The 22,828-nt window shown below is 38.9% G+C and overlaps 1 protein-coding gene across 3 annotated transcripts in view; it reads right to left on the bottom strand.

The window, feature by feature from the left end:
* The window catches only part of KCNQ5 (potassium voltage-gated channel subfamily Q member 5), a 274,933-nt gene that overhangs the window by 93,797 nt on the left and 158,308 nt on the right, over positions 1–22,828 (bottom strand). The gene's annotated exons all lie outside the window — the stretch shown is intronic.

Raw genomic sequence — 22,828 nt, 5'->3', positions numbered from 1 at the left:
TCAAATTCAAATGTGAATGCTTAATTTAGTAAATAAAATTTGTATTTAAACAACTCTGTAGGTTTTTTCTTTTGCATGAAATAGCTCCAACACCCACTGAAAAGTTTGGTACCTTACACAGCAACCTTTGCTTGACCACAGCTACTTCACAAGGAAATTAATTTAAAATATGAATAGAAACTATGTTGTCTATCACTGAGCACAGGTTGCAGAATTTATATAATTGTTTCTAGAACATATAAAAAATAAAGATAAAAACTTTATTATAATGAAATAGAGAAAATTTAAAGAAATATGAAGTTGGGGAAGTGAAGACACCACTATATAACCTTTTCTTTAAAATAATTTTTCTATTTCAGTCTATTTTTTTTAACCTTTTTCACAGCCTAGGGCAAAAGTAACTCAAGTAACCTTTTTCTGTAAAAGTGCCAGCTAACATACTGTACTTAGATGTCTTGCTAATGAGAAAAATAATTCTTAATACAAGAAAAGTATAGATGTGCAAGAAAAACATGTGCTCTGTAATCACCAGCATAATCCATTATAAAATCAGCTTTTTGGGTCTTCAGGATTTAAGATAAAAATATTGCCTCTACCTCATGTTTGGTTGGATTTTTTTTTTTTTTTAATTAACAGAGCAAACTTAAAAGAACATAAAGATTGTTCTGCTGGGTATTTTTTATGGCACAAGAGCTGTCTGTTTGCTTGGTGCTCAGAGAGCAGCCCTGGCTCTGGCAAAGGAAGGTGTGATTTACTGCAGCAGGGCCAGACATCAGTTACCATCACTGCCTAATTGACCAGCAGTGGCCAACGGGGCCAGCTGCCTTTGGCAGCTAAAACTGAGAAGGAAACACACTGTGTTGGGAGAAAAACAGCCCTCCTACCTCATAGTCTGCAGTTAATCCCACTCACTGTGATTCAGCTGGATCCCTGAGTAATGTGACAGGGAATGACACTCCCCATGGCTGCTCATGGTCTACACCATTAAATGCTGAGCCCTGCCATTAGAATAATTTTGGCCTGGGTGAAAACACCACTTTCCTGGACAGTTCTGGGAGTTACCATGTATCTGGATGAAATTTTTCTCTGGACTTGCCTGTACATCATTTGGATAGGAACTTCTGGATGTCAAGCAACTGTGTTGAAAAAAGACGAGTCTGTTTAGCAAATGAGCTGTAATTCACAGCAAGGATATTTCACATCCTGAGGATATATCACAGCCCCAAGCCTGCCAGAGTTCTAGAAGCATTTGGACAATGCTCTCAGGCACATGGTGTGATTCTTGAGGCTGTCCTGTGCAGGACCAGGCGTTGGAGTTTGATAATCCCTGTGGGCACCTCCCAACTCAACTTCTTTGATTCTGTGATTTCAGTATGGTTTTACATCTTTAATCCAAGGTAAAGATGGGGAAAAAATCTATTGATAAAGTAATCATTCAAATTCAGGTGTCTGACTGACATATTTTAATAAAAACTTGGGATTAAGACCATTAGCCCAACTTTATTATGAGAGGTTGATACTGTGGGAAGCACTCGAGTCAGTTGTACATTTTCACCTAAAATACTTTTTCCTATTGAAGAGTTCTGGAACAAAAATCAATTTCTGAATTTCTCTCATTTATCTCCTGTAGTATATTATATACTGGATTTTGCTTCCGTTTTACATTTGTTTTTCTTTGATATATAGTCAGCAACATTGACAATAAGGGAGTTTTTCAGGGGAAAAGACACTCAGATGCTGTCATACAAATATACTGTACTGTAGTACATGAGCAAATGGAATTTCTTTTAACCATATATCTCAAGAAGGCATTTTAGCAACCCTTGGCTACTTCTACATTTTTTTTTATCCTTCCAGACATGTGAACAAAGAAGTATCCACAATGGACAAAGAAATGCCCAAAATTCTCCAAAAATAACTTTCCAGGCTGCAAAACAACACAGTTGTTCTGGCAGTAATGCTCAAGTCCATTATATAGATGAAGAATCTATGGTATATTTGGCTTTATATGGGATTCCAATTTATTTGCTGTCATTAAATGCAGTTATCTCACATGTTAACCAGAATAGTAGATAAGAAAATAAAGCATACTTAAAAATATATTTCTTTTTAAATAATAAAAAAAAATTGAGTGGAAACATCAGAGCTTTGAGGTATGTTGTCCCACATCATTATATTAGCCTGTTGTGGCTATGGGAGGAATGGTACAAAGTAATAAAAAATCAGAGATACTAATTAAGCTGATCACTTTATGATGCTTCAATTCAGCAAGCTGATTAAGACAGGAATGATTTATCATATTTAATACACTGAAATACAGAAGAATATTTTTGAGCACTCCATTGTGGAGTGTTAAAAAGGAGAATGAGGAGGCAAGAGCAAGTCTGTCCTGAAAAACACCCATATATTAATGATGTAATTTAAAAAAAAATGGTAAGCATAACAGTATTTACAAGTCCAGACTACTTGATAGCTCCAATGTCCCTCAGCTACAACAGAAATCTAAGCAGCCACAAATGTCAGGGCTCATGAAACTTGGCAGAAAAATGCCATAATGTTATAAAGAATTAGTATTTTTAAAAATTTCTTCAATGTACCAAGATCTAGGTCTTCTTTTTCTAACTTTATTTACTCCTAGTAACTAATAGCTGGGTTTTGGTTTTTGTTCAAACCTTATAGTTGACTTCAGTGGAAGCATGGCTTGTGTTGGGAATTATGAGCTGACTCATAAATATCACCAGAGCAGAGAAAATCCTGTTAATTTCCTATCATTTTCTCCCAGTAGTAAACAAGGATATAAATGGAACACAGAATATTTTTCTAACATAATGCACTGTTAGTATTAAACTTACTTCTAAGAATCAATCAAGGCACTTTAGCTTGAGGGTGTTCAGTTTCATACCACACCATTAGTCTTGTCTTCCTTAATCTAAATAAGTCCTGCACTTTCTGGAATCTGAAGTGCCCTTTCTTGTTGTTAGGCAGCAGTACTAACAGACCAGAATCTGATGGCAGAAGCATGTGAGATTGCAAAAGAAGAATCCCAACTCGAAATGTTCAAATGAAAATGTAAATTTCCTGAGTTTAACTTACAGCAACCCTTTTCTCTATGCTCATCCATGTAATATTGACAGGAAAGCAATACAAAATCTCAAAACTGAGGGGGCAGTGCCATGTTCACCTATCTCCTCATTAAGTTTCTTTGTGTTGAAAAGAGCAGAAACATATTTTGTCAAGCACTAGGTCTTGCTGGAGAGGGTACAACAAACAGCTTATGGCTTTGTATCACACACTACATTGAGAACAGAAAACTTCTTGTAGTGCTGTTCAGGTCTTGAGACCTAAAGCAAGATGTAACACTTACTTTTCACAATAAGCCTTTATTCTGTCTGACTCCATAGTCAAAGCCCAATGATGTGACTCATTTCCTCTATCTTTCAGGGTCTTTTATCTCATATAATCACTCCAGCTGGAAAGAGTGTAACACAATTTCTCCCTGCTCCAAACAAGACATTCCGCAGTCCCTGCAGGGGCTGCAGAGCGCAGCAGCAGTGACTGCAGCGTGGAAGGCAGCACCTCGTGTGCCCACTGCAGGACCTGCCTCTGCTGGGGGGGCTGGCTGGGTGCTCACACCTCTGCCTCCCAGCAGTAATGCTCCTGTTTCAGTCATGAGTTATTTCATTAAATGCTGAGTTGCAAGGGTTCTGGAACAACTGTTGCGCTTATGCAGAATGTTAAATACACAGCGATCACTTATTTTCCATATGGGGAGAAACTTGCCCTTTGATCTTGAACACATTAAAGCTGCTGCTTGCCTTTGAAAAAACACATGAGGGTGCTTTTACTTTCCAGCATTTTACCTTACAGTGGCTTTCACTCTTTGCCAAAATTGTTTTGCTCAGAAATTTGTGTGAAACAAGTCTGCATTTATCAGACATATTGCAGGCACAGAGATAGTCTTACATGAATTTTACTTTAGCAGATAAGTTTCCTTTCACACAGGATGATTCTGTAAGCACTTATCTAAGTATTTAAGGCCAAGCTGAATGGGGCTTTGAGAAATCTGACCTAGTTGCAGGTGTCCCAGCCTGCAGCAGGTGCACTGGACTCAATGAGGTCAGTTCCAACCCAAACCATTCTATGATCCTGTGATTCCATGTGCACAGTTTGATCAGGGATGGCTGAGCATGTACTGCTGAACACTGCATACTTCCAATGCTGGAGAAGAAGCCCTGGAGATCCCTTTGCTAATCACACAGCTGGAATCAGTTTCTTGAAGCTTCAATATACAAAGTAGTGGCCTTCAGTAGTTGCATGGACCATACTAGTAAATGGGATTGTAACTTCCTAGAACTTGTTTTCCTATATAAACAATGTGAAGCTGAGATACATGTCAATTTTGCCTCCTGCAATTCATAAAGATTCACATTAAAAATCAGTGCAGGGTAGGCAATGAGAGCTTTTGCAAATTATGAGTCTCTGAGAGTCTAAATGCTTAACTGTCTTTAAAATATTAATTCAAGTGCACAGGAGAAGTTAGGTAGAATTGAGAATTGGTCCTTCCTAAGCTAGGAGTGATTGAAGCTGTATGGTGCCCACACAGAGCACTTCCAGGAATCGTTCCTAGTTGAGGTACACCAGCTGACTGCACCTCCTTGTAGTGAGAGCACTGTTCTTCTCCTTCCAGCTGAGATACATGTCTGCCTGTCTGCTAAGCAAGCCTGACAAGAGGAAGAGTGGATTCATGGTGAGCTGAAAATATTTTACCTGTTTATGTGTAAAAAAACAAGTTCTGCTCTTTTCCTATATTTTGTGATCCATTATGAACATTTATTTACCTAGCTTTACAGAATGAATGTTTAACAGTACTGGTGTCTTGATTTAACTGAAAAATCATGTAACAGTATCCATCCATTCATATGAGAGCACACAGTTCAAAAAGTAACCCAATCAACTGGTATAACAAAGCAACAGAAGATCATTTAGTCAAACCTTTCTACAAAACTGTATGAAATAAATAGTTTTTTAGTATGCCCAGAGCATCACCCAACTCAGACAATCACAGGCAAATAAATAACCAAGAACCTGTCTGTTAGAATGAGCATATAAATCTCTCATGAAACTCAAGTTACACTGGCTTCTTTTGCAAAGGAAGTTCCTAAAAATCACAATCCTGTGCTGGCTGGAAGGGACCTCCAGCAGTTATCTTGTAGAAAGCAAGTTCAATTACATCAGCTTGCTCAAGGTCGTGTCCAGTCGAGTGGTGAGTGCAGGGAAGGAGGCTGTGACCTCTCTGGGCAGCCTGGTACAACACCTGACTGCCTGCACAGTTACATTTTCTTTCTTAACATGTAGTTCCAACTCTTGCAAAAGAAACACTGAGCATCACATTACTCCTCAAAGTCTAATCATCAAAAAGTTTTGTTATTTTTTTTCCCAGCTCACCAAACTGCATCACTCAATCTAAGTTAAGAAGAAATTGATTTCCTGAGCTGGGATGATGGAATAGTCTGCATTTTCATCCTTCTGGTGCTATTCTCTCATAGCTATTCCTCCTTACCTCAAGAACCTCACTGAGTTTGCTTCTTCTAGTTGTAAACCTAACATTAATCACAGAATCACAGAAATATAGAATGGTTTGGGTTAAAAGGCACACTAAAGATTATCTAGTCTCAATATCAAGGCCCCTGAACACAAAATAACTTCACAGTTCTCTGAAGTGTTCTCATTACCTGCATTTCTATTCTTAGTACTTACTTTCCTGTTATTTTGCTGGTTATTTTTCTTGCAAGCCAGGCAGGAACAAAGTTAAACCACTGTTTTTACTATGATGATAGACGTGGGTTTACTTTGCTATAACTTGACTTACTTGTTCATATTCCTTTTATCTGGTCAGAGAGTTTTAACTTACTGAAAAGGCAAGAAATATCACCAAACCAGTGCCAATGAAGTAAAAAAGGATGATTGTTTATGGTATATTTATTATATAAATTACTATTTCTTTACCAGCACTGAAAGATTTTCCAGCAATTAGCTGGTATCTTCAGACACAGAAGCCCTGAGCAGCTGTTTTGAGCTGCCATACTTAGGAGTATTCCTTTGCCTGTGGGGCCCTTTTGAGCCTCAATGCAGTGATTAAATGCCCAGGAACAGGTTCATGTGGAAATGTATTTAGCATCTCTTTAGGTACATGATGTCTTTCCACAATGTGTGGCCACAACCCAGCAGGTCACATCTACACCTGCCTACCTTATCATCTTTCTTGAGTTTATGGGAAGAAGGAGGATTTGTAATGAGAATCCTACAGGATCTGTTTGAAGACAAAAAGTCTACTTCAACCAGTGCTGTAATGCAAGCACAACCAGGGGGGCTGGAAGGCTTTTGCACTAATGTAGACCATCAGGGAGAATAAATTTAAAAAAAGGAATATTCACATGATTCTTGAAGCTTATGACTGAGTATGACCAGGAGTTCACTTAGCCAGGCTTCTGAAGACTGCTAGTGACTGCAGCACTTCATGAGGCTGAACTTTTCCATGTCTTTGGGACATGGGAAGAGCACAGCCCATCCACAAGACCCTGAAGCTGCACCCTGTGGAAAGGACTATGCAGGCAGACCTTGGCCTGACTGCAGAGAAAAGTGAAAATGCCTACTGACTCCCTGACAACTGATCTGCAGGAAGACCTTTCCTTAAATCTAGATTTGATCTCTAGCACTTAACAAGAAGTAAAATGCAGCTTTTTGCTTCAGAGGAAAGGGGAGAGGGAAACCAAAATTCTTTGATTGATTTTTTTCTTCACAGACCAAAAGAAAACCTCCAAACCCTCCCACCCAGCTGCTTTTGCCAGTTGCCTCAGGAAGTCTGTGGCTGCCTGAATGTGGATCAGGTGACAGCTAAATGAAACACTTGAAAGTTTCTCTAAATAATTTGATTTTTCCAGAATTTAAAAAAGAAAAGTCAACTTGGTAATTCGAGTCCATATGAGCCTGCTTTTTCATGGAATAAAGTTTGTTATGAAGTTCTTTGCCATTTCACTGTCTGAACAACCACAGACCAAAGCCTGCCCAGCCCTGCAGTGGCTGGCAGCAGATGTGAAAGGAAGGCTGTGGGGAGCCAAGCTGTGGCTCAGGGGCTTCCTGAACCTGACTGCACATCTGAACTGACTGCTGCTATCAGGTTGTCTAATCTCAGTTCTGGAAACTGCATGCTTTTAGCATGCATAAAAACTGTGAATGATGTACAAAATCTAAGAAACAGCTCTGTGAAGACGCATATTTTCATTTTTTCACCTGAACCTACTCCTTGGACCCTGCCCTGTTGCCACCTCCATGTGGCATTCTGAGTGCCTGCCAATCACCATTCCTGCTAATTTATTCTGCTTGCATCTTGACTTTTTAAATCCTTATTATGTGTTGCTACAGAAAAAATAATTTTTCAGGAACTAGAGAAGTCACAAACAGAAGTGAGCTCTGATTTCCAAATTCTAATCCAATGACCACTGAACCCAGCCCATGTCAGGCCAAGCAGGTTTGCAGCATTAATGAATGCTGGTGTCTATTTTCCATGACTCACAGTGAGGTGACATGTCTGGAATAATCTCCATCTGCCAGCTTCTGTAACTTCATGACCAGATCTGTTCTGTGGAGAAGCTACACTATGAGGCTGAACCACTCAAATGCTTTAACTGCATGTACAGTACCTAACATTTCTGCTTTGCACCACAGGACAATAGCATATTGTTACATAAAGAGACACTGCTATTTCAAAATATGTTTGTAACCTGCCTGATACAGAGGAGCTGGTTGGGACCACACAAATTAATTTTAAAACTGTCCTTTTTTTGTTCTTGCAGTTTCTAGATAAGTCTCACATCAGACGTATGGAGGAAAAATGAGTCTTAAATGCAATATTTGGAATTACATTACAAAATAGCCAAGGGGAAAAAAACTCCTCTAATTGGCAAATATATTGTGAAATCTGTCCATGATTTGCAAAATAATGATACAGTGTGGGTCACAGAATCACAGAATGGGTCAAGTTGGAAGGGACCACAGTGGGTCATCTGGTCCCACCTCACTGGGACCTCAGGGTCATGCCAGAGCACATGGCACAGGGGAATGTCAGAGAGTTCTTAAATATCCCCAGTGAGGGAGATTCCACAAAGTTCCTGGGAGATCTGCTCTGGTGTCAGTCACCCACACAATAAAGCATTTCTTGTTCATATTCAGGTGGCACTGCCTGTGCATCAGCTCTCTCCCATTGCCTCTTGGCAACATCCTCTTGGCCCCCTCCCTTCAGATGCTGGGAGACATGATGAGGGCCCCTCTCAGGCAACTCTTCTCAAGGCTGAGCAGGCTCAGCTCTCAGCCTTTCTCATAAGAGAGATGCTCCAATCCCTTCACAGTCCTCTGCTCGACCTGCTCCAGGAGCTCCCTATCTCCTGTGTCCTGAGTAGCCCCAAACCGGACACAGAACTCCAGATTTGGCTCACCAGGGCTGAGCAGATGGGCAGGTTTACCTCACCCGACCTGCTGGCAATGCTCTTCCTAATGCACCCCAGGACACCACAGTCCTGCAACAAACACATATAAAACGTCTTCAGCTCATTAATCTCTGGAAAAATCAAACTGCTGCTCACAGCTTCAGTGACTCCTGGTCCCCCTAGAGTCAGCAGAAACTTGTCTTGCTAAAGACTAAAGCTGGACCTTGGGTAATTACTGCACAAATGCAAACAGCTTGCTTTTAAAAAATTCTTCTGTGCATGTTGAATGTATGGGATAGATTTAAACAACATCATAAATGTAAACTGTACTTGAGAAAACTGTGCAGCTGCTAGAGTCCATAAAGATAAAAGAAATGTTTCCATAACATTTAATTTTAAGTTGACATTTATATAACAAAACTATGGTAAAGCTATGTTTAGCCAAAGTTGTTTGCATATTTTGCATCAGTATCACCACAGGCTCTCTCCCTCATTTATATAGTTACCACATTTTGGTAACCACATTTATATAGCAGAGGCAATAGCTACTGCAAAAGGAAAACTGAAAACCAGAGAATTTGTAACATTTGGATAAACAAGCCATCAATCCTCACGTTGTAACCAATCAACAACTGGATGTCTTCACTTGGACTAAAGCAATTGCCCTGTTTTGAGTAACAAAGACACACAGCAGAGTTCGTACCAAGTTCCTGAACATTTAACTGTGAAAATACCCCAATTAATATGATTTTAGTTTGTCAGACTGAAACCCACTATTCTGAGCTGTTTGCCTTAGCAACCACAAGGCCATAGAAATGTATTTTTTTCAGTTCCATTGGCTTAGTAAGGAAAAAGTTGAACATAACCAGATCCCTTCCTGACCACCACTGCAATATAGAGTTTTCCTTCATACACCACCCTTCTAAAGAGATGCAGAAATGACCAATTTTCATATTTGTGGGGATATCCCATCCCTGACAGAATGAGCAGGAATTTTGTTGTCAAGATTTCCTGAATCAGCTGCTTTTTTTCATAACAAATCTGGTAGAGAAACGTGTATCAGCTGCAGTAAGCTGTTGTAAAGATGGGTTTTTACTGCACTTAAAGGTGTGAGCACACAGTGAGACCACAGTGTGTGTCAGCCTGCCAGGGTCAGCTTTCACTTCAGCTAACTTGAGTTCTGACAAAGTGCAGCCAAAGCAGCACAGAGGTTAGCTCAGGCTAGCTGGCCCATTATTCACCCAGCTTTCCAGACAGCCTGTGTAATTCATGCTTGTGCTCCAGCCTGGCACAATTACACTACTCTCATTTGCAGGTTGACTGCATAAAAACTAGCTATGAGTGCCCACAAAAGCTCCTGCTGACTTCATCTGAGATTTTTAAAGGTGTAAGAATGCAATTTACCACATAATATTTAAAATAAATTTCTCAAAGGATCTCTTACAGAAGATTATCGTATTTATCTTTGTCACCACACAAACAGACATTCCCTGTGGATTTAAGGAAAAACAAGTTTTAAAAAAATAACAGAATATCATTAATAAATGCTATGAAAAAGACTGAAAATTTCAATGAAATGAGAAATTCAGGAAAAGCTGTGCATCATAATCAGCAAATTCCAGGGCTTATACTTAAATGAGTCAATTAGGTTGCATGACACCAGTGGACTATCAAAATATGGAGAAGCCATTTCTCACTGCTGCTGGTCCTTGCAAATCTGTTAATAGAAACAAATCCAAAAGAAATAAAAGATTACACATCAGTCACCTTGATATTGAATGAGTAAATCTCTCAGGAGGATGATGAAGACACTTTTAGCCAGCACTTTCCACATCTCCCTCTCTGCTACAGTGCTGAGAATAACAACACAGGCAGTAATAAATACAGAACAGCACTAATCAGATTTGTTTATGAAGGGAAACTACTTTCTTAGTAAAGCTTCCAGCTCTTTTCAGAAACCTCTAATGTTTGAAATAATAAGTATTTTTGCACACAAGGGTCAATGAAGTCAAAGACTTGTGCATGGAAACAGTACAGAATCAAATCTGAAACCAAGATTCATCTTTCTGTTGTGATAGCTGCAAAAATACTTCAACCTAAGGCAACACTTTCTAAGAGTGTTTAGCTTTAAATGTAGAAATATATATTCAGTGAGATTTTTTAGAAGCTCCTCAAATTTTGCACCTTCTACAGTCTTCCTTCAAAATTTAGCCCAAGAAATGTGAAAATAGTTTTATTCTTTTTGCCCTTTCTAAATATCGTTCTAAATGAAAGACATTTAGAGGATTTCAAATGTGTGTTATGAATGGCAATATGGTCTGACTACAGTTTAGTAAGAATGTTCACTTGTATCACACAGTATTGTGAAGCAAAAACTAGTGATACATTACTGATTATGGTTAAAACCAACCAACTGCCACCCCTAAGAAGAGTGATTGAAATGAACTGTGCAGCTTAAAATATCTCCCCATTGCTAAAAAATGCATTTTCCAGTTCTAAATCAGAGAAAGGGACTTTAGACAGCAATATTTAGGGGGCAAGTTGTAGTTCTTTAAGCATGTCTGGAAAGCATTCAGCATACAGGAAGCACAGCCTTGGATGGAGTATCATGGGCTTAGATATGACATTAAGAGCCAATTACAACTCCAAATTATTTCAGGACATCAAATCCATGTTTTCTCCAATTCATTTTCTATCTTTCAGGCTTCTATCCAAGTAATTAAGAGTGTGGGTGAGAGACCATTGGCTTCATTTCCTAGCCTGAGTGTCACCCTTGACAGGAGCTCCCAGTGAAGAGACACTTGATGCTGCTGAGCTGGAGATGGAGTGCAGGGAAAAGCATTACATTTACAGAGCCCTCATGTGGAAGATGAAAAAAAAAAAATCCCCATCCTTAATTTTTAACTTTTAAATTCTCGACAAATCAAGAAATCTTTATGCCATGCTCTTGTTAAGACAGCCTTGAAGACAAAACTAAAAGAAACTAAAGGTAACATATTATGTTGTATAAGACTGGGAATAATGACACAAAATATGTATTATTGACACAAAATATAACAGCAACAAATCCCAAAACAATAGAAATTATCTTCAAGTATTGCAAGTGGTAATAAAATGATTTTCCACATTACACAAGCAAAGAGTATTTTTGATAGTAAGAAATAAAGGAAAGACTTTGTCCCTAAAATGATATCAAGATGAGAATGGAAGTTTTGCAGGTGGAATATTGTGAAGACACTCAGCAAGAATGTAGTGAGATTCTGCAGAGAAGAACTTTCTGGGAGCATGAATGAGTGCTGTTCATAGCTTTGTGTTAGGACATGTAACTGTCTATTCCTTTCAGGAGGATCAAGAGAGGAAATGTAAAGAATAAGTGACAGCAGAACACTTGCCAAAGGTCCACAGCAAAGAGATCATGCAACAGGAAATAAAACAGTCAAGGGCAACCAAATCAGAACAACAAAAGAAATAGAGGGTCAAATAAATTTTTTTCTACTGTTTTGTTCTCTATTGCATAAGCATATTTAATTCTTTCATTTTGCCCTAATAAAAACAACTTTGAGAATTTTTCTGTTACAGAGTAGTACTCTTCCATATACAAAGGTCTCCACTGTTTGGATTGTGTTTCTGGGTTCTGCTGACTTATCTAGTGGATATATAATGCTGAAATTGCAAAGTCTTCCAGACTAAGTAACAGCGTTAACTGAACTTGGAATAAATGCTAAGTAGCTTTAAATGACTTGAAAGTTATAAAAAGAAAAAAGAAAAAAAAAAAAACGTAGAAAGAAAGATGAGAGAGATTATGGAACAATAGCCTGTTAAAATAACCTAGTCTAATTTTTATAGCTGCTCAAGTGCTCAAAACATAGCCAAATTTCCATGATGCTACTGACTTAATGCCTTTGAAGACTTATGCCAACAGACCTCTCATATCCGAGCAAAGAAAACAAAATCATATCTTTTCCGTGAGTTACTTACAAATCTTAAGTTAACAGGATCCAGATAAAAAGGTAATAACAACTGACAAGATTAATAAACTACATGAGCACACACACTGCATTGGCAGCAGGTTTCCATCAGCCTGGGTCCTCAGGCTTGCCCTTCACTTCTAAGCTCATGTAGTTGCATTAAACAGATGTCAGACACAATTTTACTGCACAAGAGGAGCCAAGCATCCAAGCCATCCTTTGAGCTAAGCCTCTCTGAAAAGATGGTTATGTTTCATCAGAACCAATTTTGTGGTACACACTTATCTTAGAGGCAGGTCAACAGAATAGCCACCAGTCAAAAATACTCTCTCCCACCCACCCAGGTGACAGCATGAGATTTAAATCAAAGGTTTGGGGGTGGTGTGTGAGAAAACGTCTGGAAAAACGCATCTAGAAAATCCAGTGAATGTCATGAGATGGGAGTTCAACTACTATAACACACCACATATCCTTGTCTCCAAAAAAACCACCAAAAAACCCAACCTTAAAAAGATGAGGCAAAAAATGTAGCAATTACTAACCTTGAAAAATTATTCCCAAGGAATTTCTCTCTTTTCCAGGCAGTGTAGCAAATATCTAACGAGCACTGCAGATAGACACTCTAACATACCACTTCCAATGAAAGCTCCCCTTCCAGCATCCACAGACAAGTGCATGCTGCTGACACAGCATCTTTCAGTTACCCACACACCTTCCCAGGAAAATCTCAATCCCACACAAAACCTGCAAATTTATATGCAAAACACCTTCTACCCTATAAGCTATCTTTTATGGAGCAAAATAAAGATTTCACACATATATTTAGAATCCTCTTCTCTACTAAAGTGGGAGAAAAAAGCACATTGGGATTGTCTACAGGAAAGATGAACTTTCTCTGAGGCTTCAAGAAGACTTTCAGTTCTATCTTCAGCATGATTTAATGCCCAATTTCCATACTTTCAAAAACACACTGAATGGTATGATGTAATCAGCATCCAATCCATTTACTACCTAACATTTAATGCACCTACATGTAGCAATTTTGAAGACAACATACTTATTCCTTGTTTGGCACTCAAAACAGAGTCACTACATTTCCTTCACCTCACCTCAAAGGACTCTACCTAAAATTGGGTAGGTAGATGATCTTCTGGTGCCAATGTATAAAATCTGATCTAGCAAGCCTTTAAATAACAGGCTGCTCAACATCTGTAATTATCCTGCTCTCTTGTTTCAAAGACAGCAGCTGCTTTGCTTGTCTCCAAGCCTAGAAGTGTCCCAGGCTGAGGAGCTCTTGGCTGTGCAAAGGTCACTGACATAATCCATGATCTGGCTGGGCTCAACTCAGCATTATTCATTTACTTGTTCCTGTTCTAGCAGAAACTGTTGCTCCCTCAACTCATTAAAAAAGCCTTAGTCCTCCAGGGGAGAAATCCATTCCAGCCCTAGACAAATTAGGATTTTCCCCCATATTGAGAAACATCTAAATGACAATTAAAAACTATTTCCATATTCTACAAAATTCCAAATCTACAGCAAATGAGAATTCTTTATATATTTATTCAGCACAACCATGTTTAAAGTTGTTCCAGATAAAAAAAGGAAAGATGTATCTTACAGGAGCAGACTCCTGGGTGAGTTTCAGAGTGGTTTCCTTGGTGCAAGACTGAGGGAACCTTCTTGACTGGATTACTTAGCAATTTAACATATAAGAAATTCCTGACATCTCACATATGATTATTATATTACTGATGCAAATAATAATTTAATGGCTTATATATATGTTTCTTACAATAAAGTGTAACACTTCTGCCAAGGAATATATTTTTGCAACAGAAAGAAAATAATCAATAGGTATTGTGTTCTATGTGTACAAAACCATAGGAATCACCAATTATTCGGGTAACCTTCTCTCTTCATTTTGCTCTTTATTGCCACCAATTAAACTGTAGCGCAATTCAATTATTTTAAAGTCAATTATTAACTGTGTTTTACATGTTTGAAATATGAGGTGGACAACTGGAGTTCAGGCAATTCCAACAAAGACATCTGCAGCTTAGTTAGCTGGTTCTGGTGCCCTGAGTAGGTATTTTTAGGGTGAAGTATATTTAATAAGGTTTAGATTTGAAGTTAGGAATTAGGAAATTAACTGTTTAGGGTAAGAGCAATGACATGTCCAAGCCAAAGTCCATCTTCCCCTTCTGTCTGAGAGCTCTCAGCCACAACAATACAGATGAAGGTATGAGAATCAAAAAGCATATGGAATACTCCCTTAGACTAGTGCAGGACAGAGCCTTCCAGCACCAGGCACAGTATATTTGTATTTAATATCTGTTGACACATTTATCTTTGATAAATCTGCTTAGTTTCTTCCACCTGTTCTCTTAAACCTTGTACCAATGTAAAAGCATTAAAAGGTCTCTCCATTGACTGTAAAAACTGAATTGTCCATAGGCAGACATCTTTACTACAAATATATGTCTCATTATTGCTATTATTACTAAGCAGGATATATCAGATTAGATATAGACTTAAAATATTCCTTCTGGCCATTTTCTTAAATCAAAAGATTTTTGGCAGGTGGATCAAACACGACTCAATGAAAGATATACCTTGGGGCAGAATTTTTCTTATCTATTTAGATTTCAATTCAGGGCTCTTCTGTGTAATGTCATCAAGACAAATGTCAGACAGATAATTTATAAACAAACAATCAAGATCTTGAATTAATGGCTGAGATCAGAAGATAGAGGCATGCTCCAGATATCATGCTTAAATGGCAATAAATGCATGGTAAATTAATCAATGGTGCCTCAGTTACTACAGATGTATTCCAAATTGTTAGACATGGACAAGATCAGAGCTCATTACTGGGTGGACAACTCACATGCTAGTGTCAAGCATAAGGACTGGATATCCCAGGGTTTGTCAAGTGGTGCTAGATTGCCCATTTTAGATTGCTTCAACCCCTGAAGCAGACTTTGAGGTGAACCAAATTGGTATTCTGGCTGAGTGTGTGTGATCAAGTCTGCATGGTGAGCTTACCCACCCAGATGTAGTTCTGTTGCTAGTGTCATATCTTATGTATTTTCAGCCTCCAGCTACTGCTCTGGAAGACTGAAAGACTCGTAGAGATCATGAATCAGAGCTACCAATGCCACACAGATGTTTAAGGATGTTTAGGACCACTGTTGGAGAAGATGAAACTGAGGAATCTTGCAAATATGAATGCTTAGATTCTGGGAATTGTTGGGGAAGGTAGAACAGGAAAGCCCTAGTTACTGAATTACCATAAACACAATAGGATGGCTCACCGAAGCTAATCCACTCTTAATTAAACAATGCTTTTGGCCAGAGGGCAAGGCCAAAAGACACAAAAGACTGACCCGAACCCAAAGATTAGATCTTAGAGTTTAGAATGTCACTTGCTATGCTAATGTAAGATTTCCTATAGGCTGTATGTAAATGCTATAGAATTAGTATTTTGTATCAGATTGGTTCTTAGGGATTAGAATATTCATGATGGAAGTGGATTTATTGTGTTACAAACGGGAAGTCTCTCCTCTCCTCTCCTCTCCTCTCCTCTCCTCTCCTCTCCTCTCCTCTCCTCTCCTCTCCTCTCCTCTCCTCTCCTCTCCTCTCCTCTCCTCTCCTCTCCTCTCCTCTCCTCTCCTCTCCTCTCCTCTCCTCTCCTCTCCTCTCCTCTCCTCTCCTCTCCTCTCCTCTCCTCTCCTCTCCTCTCCTCTCCTCTCCTCTCCTCTCCTCTCCTCTCCTCTCCTCTCCTCTCCTCTCCTCTCCTCTCCTCTCCTCTCCTCTCCTCTCCTCTCCTCTCCTCTCCTCTCCTCTCCTCTCCTCTCCTCTCCTCTCCTCTCCTCTCCTCTCCTCTCCTCTCCTCTCCTCTCCTCTTCTCTTCTCTTCTCTTCTCTTCTCTTCTCTTCTCTTCTCTTCTCTTCTCTTCTCTTCTCTTCTCTCTTTCTCTTCCTATCTTTACTCCTTGCTCTTCTTCTCCCACTTCTGCTCTCCTTTCCCTCTCCCTTTACCCCAATATCCTTTTAACCCATTACTCCTCTCCTCTTCTTCCTCTCTTCTCTCTTTTCTTTTCCTCTTCTCTTCCCCTCTTTACCTTCTTTACTCTCTCTCTATACCCTCCTTCTTCTCTCTTTCTCTCCCCCTTTTTATCTCTTTAATCTGCACGTGGCTGTGCCGGGCAGCTCCTTGCAGACTCCCTTATAATAAACTGCAACTGTAGCATTTAGCATTTACAGAGCGTCTGAGTCTTGTTCCTCGCGTCCACCCTGATACAAAGAGTCCAGGAGTCCCTCGCAGACCACTCCAAATGTCAGGAGATGCCCTCATTTTAGGTGACAGAACAAAGTGCTTAGATCACCTTCAGACAAGTAAATGAATGCTAAAAAAATATCTCAGACTTGAGCTGAACCCCACCCTTCTGACAGTGTCACCATTTGAACTGTCCCTCTGAAATTTATACTGGCTGAAGTACATATGACACTGAAAGGAAAAAATGCATTCCTTAAGTTGCTTCTGATGGATCATGGATGTTTTTACTGCAACAGCAACTTACACTGTGCTATTTTTTTTCTCACTAAGGTGATACAGGGAAGCGCTGCTAAATCAGAATGTTCAGACAACTGAGAAAAACACCACAAAACCTAATTCCTGGTGATAAACTCACCCCTAGGCACAATATTAGTATCAATTCTGTGAATATAGCAATAGAATTAGATCCACTGAGGCTGATTTTACCCTCGGAGAAAAAACAGATTTAGGCCCAGAGAATTAAGGAAAAGGCCCCAGAGGACTCTGCTTTCTTCCCACAGTAAACTAATCAAAGCCAAAATGATTGTGGTTCAACTTTTTCAACAAAATAACCAATTCTAAAAATTTTATTAGAACTATTAAGAAATATTTCTCTCCTCCTTCTTGCAGAAAAAAACTGCCAATGCCAAGGAAAAAAGATATATAAATACAAGAAAAAATCTTTATATATTAGCTTTTGCACAGATTTCAGGAAAGGAGAATGTCCATCCAAAGTGTAATGCAAAAAACAGTGAAAAGCTGTTTCACTGCAGTGGCTGTAGAAGCAAATGTTGGAAGCTTGTTGAGAAACTGATCACTGACTTCACTTCCCTGCTGCTTGCTGCAATATTAACCCAATACAGACACCTTTGTCAGCTTTTATTTGAGCTGTTATGCCTTTGCTAGCAGTATAGTTTGGTTTATAACCTAAAACAGGAGAAAAAGGATGGTTTCATCTTTCAAGTAATCTGATTAGGAACTGACCAAGCTACACTTAGAATCTGGTTAAAACAAGCTCTTCACATCTTCCTGGATTAAACCCTCTGTGAAACTCTCAACCATGTGAAAAGTTCTTTGCTGTCCCACTGGTTTAGTGTGAATTTGTGCTGTTGAATGACGTTTGTGCACTGATGAGAGCAGTAAATATCCAGAGAAGTTTCTTGTGCTGCATGAAGCTCAGTGTAGTGGCACTACAGCTCCAGGGAGGAGAGCAAACACCTTCTGGAAAGGACTGTTCACCCTCTCATCATTTTCATATCAGAGAAAATGCATAATTTGTTTCTGTCTTTGGAAAAATACAGCCACAGAAAGATGAACATGCCCATGTCTGAACTAACCCAAGCTGAGATTAGTCAATGCACACACATGAAAGGATGAGGGATTGCTCACTCCATAGCCCAGCTGAAAATGATAATGCAGCAGCTGCAAAAAATGCTTTTCTGTGATTGAAATTTCACCATCCCTCTCAATATAAATCTTGGAATTTGATAAAGAAATATAAGACTTTTTAAAACTAACTTTTTAAGAAGAAATTAATAATAATGTGTTCCTAAGCAGCATTTGCATGCTTATGCAGATAATAATTTTAGAAATAAAAAAAAAGCATTTTTCTGATTTTTTTCTCTAAACCTGGGGTTTTGACTTCTCCTCTAATGTTAATTATTCCAAAAGCAATTTCAAAACATTAATATACATTATAACACAAAAGCACACATAAGGTCAAGTCAGTTGTGTGTGAAGCAATATCTACCAGGTCTAATTTTAACAGCAGTTTGGCACCACTGGCTTTTATGTTGCCTAGGGGTTTTCATTACAGTAGTTAACTGCATTATATCATTGACATCAAAACATCTCTGAAACATCACTGGTTTTTTTCTTCTTCATATATTTTAATCCTTTGTTTATTTTCACAAATATGCAAATATAGATAACAAAGCCTTGTTGAAATACAGAACTTAAAAAACTACTGTCCTCAATATATCACACTTGGTTAGCAACAGAAGTTTCCAGACTGCTTGATTGTTATTACAGGATTTTTCCTTCATCTGTCATAAAACTTTTCCTCCTGTACCTGACTAAAAAAGTTCCATTTCTCTTAACACCAGCTAGTGTTATTATTGCAATGCTACTTCATGTAAATATTATGAGATCGAATTTTCTCAACCACTCCATTTCACAGACAATTTAATAGGTACTTCCTCTGAAACATGAAGGCCAAAAATAAACAGATTTTAGAAAAAAAAAAAAACGTGAGTGCAACACTATTTTTGAGGTCAGGAGGGCAAGCACTAAGTTGGAAAGGAGGGGCAAGGGGAGAGGCAGAGAGGAAGGAATGTGGGTCTCTGTCTTGCAGCACTCTTGCTCATGTGATGCAGATTTGTGAGCATGACTAGATTTGCCTTGATAATCTCACAGTGAAAAGCCAGAGGAAACCACCTGCTTCTGAATGTGGGGAAGGGTAGGACATGAGCCTGATGTCCATTCAGTTCTGTCCTGTGCTCTTTCATTAGTTTCTTCATCAAAATTGTGTGGGTTTTTTCTCTTTGCTGCTCTCCTTTGCATGGTCTTTTCTAAACAAAATGCAAATGCTGAGTTCAACTGCAGTTCTTAAAAAAACCCACAACCTCCAAACAAACCAGCCTTCAAAAACATGTAAAATTAGACATCTTGAGTTCTTAAAATCCTACACTGTACAAAAAATGTTTAGAAGAAAGTAAGCCAATTAGGAAGAGAAAAGCTCAAGCATCTCTAAGGACATATATAATCCAAATTATTTTGTAAAAGCAAGAGGTGAATAAGAACAGATTTCCTAAAAATTTTCATAAACTCATTTGTCACAGGAAAAATACATGACAATCTCAGCAGGATTCCAGCCAGAGATTTCTGACACATTACAACTGCAAGGAGGCTTGCTTTTTCAGATATTTAGCATTTCCCCAGTAAAACTAGTAGAAGCTCACAGCACTCTGAAACAGCTACAAAATTCTCTCTAATGTATAATGAGTCCCTAGGCTCAGGAGATTTTTGGATTTCTTGTTTGGTTTAGATTCCTTCAGTGAACGTGGTGCAACTTTTAAATTAACTGCCCAAACACCTTGAAAAAAAACCACATTTATTTATTAGCTCAAATATATTCTCAAATATAAAGAGGCTCCTGGAAGCCAGTTTAATTAAGAAAGAATGTTTATCTGAAAAGAGATCTCACATCCATGTTCATCAACCTGTATATATATGTACAGGTAAGAGAAGTAGCATAGCTGAGATCCACTCAGAAAGTGTTCCAACAAACTCATCACAGTATTGCATAGTGTAAATGGGTTCTGTATTGGATGATGATTAAGCAGATTTCAACATGACAATTTTAAATTAGTCAGCCAATGGAATTCTTTACCGTGGTTTAGACCTTTGTAAGATGATAATTTTCTCAATATAACAAAAGCAGCCAATATTTACAAGCCAGAGTTATTTTTCACCAAAGGAAAAGTCTATTCTTATATTATTCAAGAGTAAAAAGGATTTAATCTTCTTCTTTTAGCTTGTAAAAGCTAAAAAAGAATTCTGAGGTAACCAAAAATTACTTTTTGGAGATTAAAGAACTGATGCTTAGGTAGACAGGTACAAGTCAGGTGTTTTAGATTTGGTTGCCTATCTCCCCTTTTTTTCACCAGATTCTTCAAAGCTGATGATATGTGGATCCATGTCTACAAAAAATAGGCCAGCTGTTTATTACTTCCACCTTTTAAAGTAAGTACCTTTTGCTTAAATCTGTCTGATGTTCTCTGGCCATGGAATAGATTGATAGATGACCTGTTTCATGGGTGTGCTTTGGTACCTATCTTATCCTACCACGTGTGATGGATGCACTACACCTGTAATGCAGAGAGGGGCTGAAACTCACTGCAGGCATGCTGTGGTGTCAGAGAATGTTATGTGACCATGGCAGTCCAGGAGCTGAATGTACTGAAAACACTTTGCAGAAGTTTTAATCCATAAGAGCTCTCTTTTCCCTCAGAAACTGGCTCCACTCCTCTCTAGCCCTGTTTATGCTGTGGAAGTTTGTAAAGGGTTTCATTGGTTACAGGCAGTTATAGAAGCTTTAGGATTCAACCCTCAGATGTATAGATTCGTAGCTGCAGGTGGGTGCAATGTTATCAGAAGGTCTAAAAACACTTTTAACTCTGCAATAAGCTTCAAGACCCCTCTCTCATGATTCTGGCATTGCTATTTCCCACATGGCATTACAGCTTCTCCCGGATCCTTCAGGAGAAACTCAGCTCCTGGATGGATGGTGCCAGTTCTGTTCTGTGCAAGGGGCTGGAGGGAGGTCACTGAAGGATGAGAATGAAAGCAGGGAAGGACAGCAGTAGCTCAGAGAGGCTGCAATGGAGGACCTGGATTTGGGGCCTCTGGACCCCTCACTGTTGGGGTCTCTGGCAGCACCCAGTCCTGGCTGTGGTGCCAGAACCAGTGGGTGGATGCCATGGGGTGAGTGAGCCCCGTCCCCCCAGTCAATCTGGTGCTTGTGACATTTCAGCTACCCTGCCAGTGCTGGCCTCAGGTGCTGGAGCTAATGATACATGGAAGACTGAATTGAAAATAAAAATATCTTAGAGAAAAGCCTGGGGAAGTCTGACACTGGACTATGCACACCTGTTGAGGTGTGATGGAGGGAGGGGCAGTGTGCTCCCACCCACCCAGGTGAGGGGCAGAAGGTTGGATGCATTGCCCAGACTTGCTCAGGCTGGGCTGTGACTGCTGAATCTACTTTAACCACTGTTTAAGCCTGAAAGCAAGAACAGTTGTTATCATGGATCCATCTAGAAGACAAATGAAAACAAAAGCCTGTCCCATGGGGCTCTTGAAGCCTAGTAAATAAATGGGTGTTATTATAAGTGAGAGGTCCTCAGAGAGCTTCCAGCACATGGAGAAGGTTAAGGAGAAAGAAAGTCTGCCTCTGTGGAGAGAAGTTCTTAAGAAAAGAGGAGTCTTCTGAGATACAATTCTTTGAACCAATATTATTAGCAGGACTAAGTGTTTCATAAGAGCTCTTCAGTCCTAAGCCACCATTTTGAAGGTATTAATTGTTCTCCCCAATCACCTAGAAATCTGTAACTACAGTGCTGACAGTTGCACTAACCTTCTACTAAGGGAATCTTGCTAATATTTTTCAAAATGCTATGTAAACTTCAGCTTTCTGCAGTGTACTTTTTTCCCTATCATATAACTTTATAGTTTACTGCAGTCAAGAATGGGAAATACAGTCCATATACTGCCAAAATCAAGGAAGATGCTTAGGCTAATGCATGCTTAAACAATAATTTTAAACATAGGAGCCATCAACAAAAATGCCAGAGATGTAATCCAATCTCCATTCTTGAACAGTTAAAAATCTTTAAAGAAAATATATGGAGTTCAGCATGTCTTGTAAAAAATGGGAGTCTTTCTTTCCATTATGTTTGCTTTGACCAAAGACTCAAGCATACAACAGATTATGGTTTCCTTCTAGCTTCAATGCATGAATCTAGCTTTCATGCCAAAATCTGCATTAGTAGAAATAGATACAACAGGGAATGGCTGTGCTGGAAATGCAGTATTTCTGTTGGGTTTTTATTGGCTTCAGTCACCACTCAATAAATACAAACCATTAATGAGAATTTTCAGGTTGCAAATGACTATACACATGAACTTATCAAGTATTAATTACTAATTATTAATTAATTAATTAATATTAGACACAAGTTTTTAAAGGAGACGAAACAAAAATTAAAAAGAAAAAAGGTTAAATGACATGCCTTAATGGTATACACAGAGACTATGCCAACAACTGACTTCAAATACCTATCTTTTGATTTTGCTTTGCCAGACTGCTCCCATTCTTTCATTCCTTCCCTTCAGAAAAGGATACAGTGCCAGGGTCACTGTCATGGGAAATGTAAAGGAGCTGGACTGAAAGGAATACACAAAACTGTACTATGGGTTCATCAGTCACTGGGCAAAGCAAATGTAACCATATAACTCTATGGAAAAAATAAATAAACCTGAGAATTTTGGCTTAGAAGG

Source organism: Oenanthe melanoleuca, chromosome 3, assembly GCF_029582105.1.
Source record: "Oenanthe melanoleuca isolate GR-GAL-2019-014 chromosome 3, OMel1.0, whole genome shotgun sequence".
NCBI lineage: Eukaryota > Metazoa > Chordata > Aves > Passeriformes > Muscicapidae > Oenanthe > Oenanthe melanoleuca.
This window is presented reverse-complemented; position numbering and strand designations above follow the sequence as displayed.